General features: G+C 37.6%; 1 long non-coding RNA gene across 1 annotated transcript in view; it reads left to right on the forward strand.

The window, feature by feature from the left end:
• Window positions 1–5,659, forward strand: part of LOC148131499 (uncharacterized) — a 28,034-nt gene extending 22,375 nt beyond the window's left edge. The window contains exons 2-3 of the long non-coding RNA XR_015748956.1: window positions 2,475–2,593; window positions 4,224–5,659. This is a non-coding gene — a long non-coding RNA (uncharacterized LOC148131499). The remainder of the gene's footprint in view (window positions 1–2,474; window positions 2,594–4,223) is intronic.
• The last annotated feature ends 341 nt before the right edge of the window (window positions 5,660–6,000 follow it).

Here is a 6,000-nt window from a genome sequence, read left to right on the forward strand (position 1 = left end):
TATCCTTTTAATTTAAGGTCAAAACATAGGTGTATGGAAAACTTCATACAGGAATAAAAACAGGGAAAACTGTTCACTGTATTACCCATTCTTTATTTTCTATAAGAATTCTTTTAATGTATGGCTCAGGAGCCAGTGACTTAATCATTAGATTTATATTTCCTGTCTGTAAAGTGTTAAGAGGTTAGTGAAATCAGAAAACTATGCCTTTGGCCATCCATTATGAGTAACAGACTTGGCCTACTTTGTTGAAAGCGATTATCAAGCTAACCAAGAAGCATTTCTTTAAAAACTGGGCCCTCACTTCTTTTATGGTCTATGGAAGAAAATCTCACAAGAAATTGAAGCTTCTTAGCAATTTGCTGAAACAGCAAGCAATCTGACTGATCTTGCATTGCTATTTTATTAATGCTTTTGAAGAAAATATTTTCCCCATTCAAACAATGAACAAAATCTTGAATCATTTTGCTATTGTTTCAGTTTAATAGATGGCAATTATTATTTTTCATCAGAAAGAAAGTATTAATGATAATATGTTGGCCAGAAGCTTATTTTATAGTACATATTAATGTACGGATTGAGTTGCTTGTGAAAAGAAAATGAAGCAACTGGGTTACAAGGGACAAATCTTGATGCTGCATTTTCTTATTTGCGTCCTGCTGAATGTGAATTGTGACTATATGATCTAATATAAGTATGTATATGTGTGTCTATCTAACGATCTACTCCTGTGCTGCTTCATGTTTTAAATTGCAAATCAGTATTCATATTTATTTTTTTGTTTATGGCCCAGAGTCACTTCTGTGAGGTGGGCAGCCATATAAATTATCTAAAAAGATAAGTTAATTATTTTTTCAAATGTTCCTGTTTATTTATTATTTATTAAATATTTTTTTTTCTTGTATACTTACCAATTTCATTCTTATTCTATAAATATGTGGTTCTTTGACAGTGGTTGCCAGTAAGTTTGCTAGGGAGGCTAATTGTAAGTCTAGGCCCATGATGGCAAACCTATGGCACGCATGCCACAGGTGGCACGCAGAGTCATTTGTGCAGGCACACAAACCCCAGTCAAACTTACCTGCATTGCGCGCCTCCGAGCTGATTTTTGGGCTGTTTGAAGGTGTTTTCGCCCTCCCAGAGGCTTGAGGGAAGCCTCTGCAGCCTTGGGAGGCCAAAAAAGTGGGCCTTCCGGAAATACCAGAAGTGCTGAAACGGGCCCCTTTTCAGCCTCCAGAGACTCCAGAGGCTTCCCTTGAGCCTCCAAAATGGTGAAATCCCACGGGCTCCAGAGGCCCTCCAGAGGCTGAAAATGGGTACTTCCTGTATTTCCTTCTCTCGAACCTCCAGGAGGGTGAAAACGGCTTTAACCAGGCCGAAAATCAGCGGGGAGGCACGTACTTACCTGCACTGCATGTGCAGTGAAGGTAAGGGGCCGGGGCAGGGTCTTGCGTGCACATGCACAGGGGGTGGTGGGGCGCATTGCATTGTGGGTGCCGGCATGGGGCTGACTTTCTGATAATACAAGAGGACAATTTTAAAGTCTTAACGTCTAGATGAATTCCTAGAGTGTGCTCCAAGACATATCCAATACTATAGTGTAATTTTGCTGCAAAAATCCTATTTTTTATCCATATAATATTTGCAATACAGTTTACTTTCACTTGACCAGATGTTGGTGTATTAGTTATTCTGGTTGTTCTAACAGTTATCGTAATGGAACAACCACATTTGGGAAGAGGAATTTGAGATATATATTTTCCTTAATTTTTTCCCTTTGATCTTTTTCTTACTTTTCCAAACCTTGGACCTGCGTACATTTTCGTGCTTGTGGGTAATTCTGTTTTTTTGGCACAAGAAGAACTGGCACGATGCGACTAGCAGTGGTTTTTATTTTAAGGCTTTTGTAATTTAAAAATTCTTTTCAGAGGTTTGAAAATATGTATAAACAAATGACTTTAGAAGACCATTTATTTAGCGCTCTCTCCCTCCCCCCCCCTCTGTGTTGTATGTGTATAAAAAATTTCCTCCTTGTCCTTTTGTCTGTTAGAGATCTGGGAGCTTGAGGGTTCTGCACTTTATCTTAGCTGTTGTGAGGACTGCACTCTGATATTCCTTGGATCTGTTGAAGTCAATTTCCCACCTTAGAAATCAGAGGAGACCCAAGAATATGTGTTTCTGTGTATGCATGTACATACACAAGGATACATGCATGCATGCATGCTCTGAATCTCAGATGTGCAGCATAGGCCACATGTAGTACCCTTAACAATACTTTGTAGGCATTGTAGATACTGTTGAGCAGGACCAACCACTGAAGACTATGTAAACGTACAGTCTGGGCAATTGAAAGTGCTCCAGAAAGAGATGCTCCCTGGTGATGGCCTTGGCCCTATCTCAACAACTTATATCCTGGTCAGCACTTCTATTCTTTGGAAAACCCATTTTGTTTTTGTTGATCACTTCCATCACAGGTGCTGCTTCTGAGGTCACACTAGGATCTGAAGCAGGGATATAACAAGGACATGAAGCTGAACCAGGAAGCTAAGGGTGCAAAAGGCCAGGAAGGAGGAAGCACCTTAGAAGAAGGAAGGTAAGCTTAGCTAATCTGCCAGAAAGGTTTTTAAACAAACACAAAGAAAAAAGAATAAAAACAAACTTGGGAAGGAAAATCAGGAGGAGGAGGAAGAAGAAAGAAGAAGAGGAGGAAGAGGAGGAAGAGGAGGAAAAGGAAGAAGAGAAGAAGTAGTGTGTGAAACAGTAGTGTGTGAAACAATTGCCAGATGTTGGTGTTCTGTTTAATGAAAAATGCTGCTAAGTGGTCAAAGTGAAATTTCTGTTTCACTGTATATTTTTATTTAATGGATTTATATTCCAAGACATATCATTTCTTAATTTTTGATCCAATAGAGATTTTTGACTGCAGTGTTATGGCTATCGAGCTATTGAGCAGCCCTTCTGACTAAATGAATTAGAGCCTTTTCTAAAAGTGTCAGAAGGGCTTCAGGAGATACCCTGATTTAAATATGGCTAAGTATAACAAGTGGTGCCCAAGGAATTTCAAGGGGTCAAAACTCTCTCAACTAAAAAGCCTTCTCATTTTCCTTGCTCTTCTGTTTTTTTTTTTGTTTTTTTTCTGCCCATGCCTTTACAGAATCTGAAGATCAGGCTTTCTTTTGTTGTTGTGTTCCTCCCCGCCCAAACTCTGCTTTTAATAAAGAATATGTGTATTTAAACCTCTGGATTACAGGCAGTGCCACAGGGTTTAAATCCAGGGTTTAACAGCTTTCTTTTTAAATTGGATAATTTTAATGAGTATTAAAGAGAGGGTAGATCTTGGAATAAAATGATCAGGATGTAAAATTAGTATGCTTATGCAAATGGCGAAGCCATGGCTTCATAATTTGCAGTGGCATTAGGCTTGGCAGTGTTTACACTTGTTAATGAGTTCTTTTATGAATGATAATTGATCCAACTCATTATCATATGAAACCCTTGATCATATGCCATTAGTTTGGAAGGTAATGAATGGTCTATTTGATTTTTGGTGTAATGAACTAATTAGACTAATTAAAATCAATATGTGTGCCAATATTAGATTTCTCATCCAAACACCAGTGTTGTCTGCAAGTTGAAAATCAGCAACTCTGTAAAAAAAGGGTCTAGTTTGATTTATGGCCACTTGATGAATGTGAGGTGGAATAAATTGTTTGCAGTGGAGGAGACATTATTAGAGAGGAACAAGATAGTAAGTGCTTTGTAAGGTCAACAGTAAGGTCGTACTTACATATGTAGCTGTGTGGTGCTTTGAACCTTGCTTAATAGATCAGGCTCTTCTAAGGATTTATTTAGATTAAGCCTAAAATATTATATTTCAATGTGTACATGCAAAATATTCTGAAAATACCAAATATTTAGCATTTAAAATATGTTAACTTTATATCATTTTACAGGTTTCCACCATCTTTTTGTTGCAAATATAACTTGTAGAGATACGTACTTTGTCAAATATGCTCATCTACGAAGATACCAGATTAATCATCTTGGCAATGTGATAGTAATGCCCATCTCATTGAATTGGAATGGGGCCAAGGAGCAAGTGCTTGTTTATATCTCTCCGGCTTTCATTTTTTCACAGATGGCCATAAATGGATGCCAACTGAATTCTGTCTTAAGGTAATAGTCACTGTAGGGTTTAACCTTGTTTCTTTGTTTGATTTTAGAACAGAAAGGACAAACCTTTGATTTTGAGGAAATTTGGCTACCCTTGAACCAAAGGCCCATGCTCAATACTCTTCAGTTAATCAAAGTCTACATCAGGGGTGTCAAACTCAAAGCCTGCAGGCCAAATCCGGTACACTGGGCTGCCCTGGAAACAGTGAAGGACTGGCCCACAGTGCTTCTGCCAGTGAAAATAAAGCTTGCGAGTGTCTCCCGAGCTCCTTTTTCGCTGGCAGAGCGCTGCAGGAGGCCATCACAGCCAAAAATGGAGCCTGGGAGGGATGCCTCTGACACGAGTGACATCGCACTGACCACGCCCACCTGGCCCCCAAGGTCAAACACAACCCTGATGAGGCCCTCAATGGATTGGAGTTTGACACCCTTGTTCTAGGTGGATCACCATAAAAAGAAGGGGATTAGAAAGAAATTAAAACTAATGGAATCTACAAATTTTATGGATTTTGTCCATTCTTAAAAATGTTTTGTATTTGTATAGCCTTCAGCTTCATTATAATTATACTGCATCCTCTGTAACCTTTCCTATTTATTCTTGTTTTCAAACTGCTTATTCATCATTTCAGAAATTACTGCAGCAGCTTTCCTGAATTACTTAATACTTATTTCCCCTATGTTGCTAGAGAAGGAATTGGAATTGAATTAAAGCTTTCAATTACTTTGAGAATTTTCAGAACAAGTGACTGTTCTAGTTGTACTTTTTATCCAACCTTTTAAAAGTTTTTTTTCCATAAATGATTGTTCTCATTATGTGCTACTCTTTGCTACTGAATGAAACTTTGGTTACTGCATTCAAGTAAAATCATTGGTTTTGAATGAGTGCACAATTAACTACTCAGTCATGATAAAAAGTTGCAATTGTGAACATACACATGTATTATTTTTATAAAGAGTAATTAATGGGGATGGCATGCTTAGTTTTCTGAATGCTGCTGCCAGGAGAATTGCACCGTATCTGAATCAGTTTTTGACAGTGCAGTGGCTTCTATATTTGTATATAGCAGCCTGTGTTCATGCTGCAAAGTGTGTGCTTTGATCAGTGTTTCCTTTTAGAGTCACAGAGACAACTTAGATATAGTGAACATGAATTGCAAAACCAGACTATTCTTCAGAGAGTTTATGTAGATTGACTACTGTCCCAGAGAAAATACTTTCTTTTGTGCCTGAAGCTGTATGCCCTGACAACATAAATGAGATTTTTTTGTCTCAGATATATTCAGCATGCATATAATAAAGTCTGCAATCTAAGGCATATAACCAATGTCCTTGATTCATTTAAATGTATTGAATACCCCAAGGATTAATACGGGTTTGAACAACCCACAGTTGTTTGTGAGATGTCACCAGTTCAAGTATTTTAGTTCATGAAAGGGAAATTGTACTTCTATTCAAAATAAGGAGAATAAAGCTGTTTGAAAGCAAATGTTATCTATTTTTTGCTATGTTTCACTGCTTTCCTCTTAATGATTTGGGTTGAATTTTAGAAAGCTGTTGCATGTGCAGAGAAAGATAAAATCTGTTAGATTGCAAGCTTTATATACGTATTTCAACTTACTTCTTTAAGAAGGGATCAAATTTTATTAAATATATGAAGCCACAGTGGATTTTGAGCAGATAGTGTTCTAATGATGCATAGAATATTGAAGAGATGTATCTTTGACTTAACTTGCAAAATTAACCAGTCACTTTGCTGTTAAAGAAATGGGGGAAAGGTTAAGAAGAAAAACCGTCAGCTGCTTAGCAGTTTTATCAAGTCTATTTAAA

This window comes from Notechis scutatus, chromosome 3 (assembly GCF_049901735.1).
Source record: "Notechis scutatus isolate UNSWTSFEM ecotype Mainland chromosome 3, rNotScu1.2, whole genome shotgun sequence".
NCBI lineage: Eukaryota > Metazoa > Chordata > Lepidosauria > Squamata > Elapidae > Notechis > Notechis scutatus.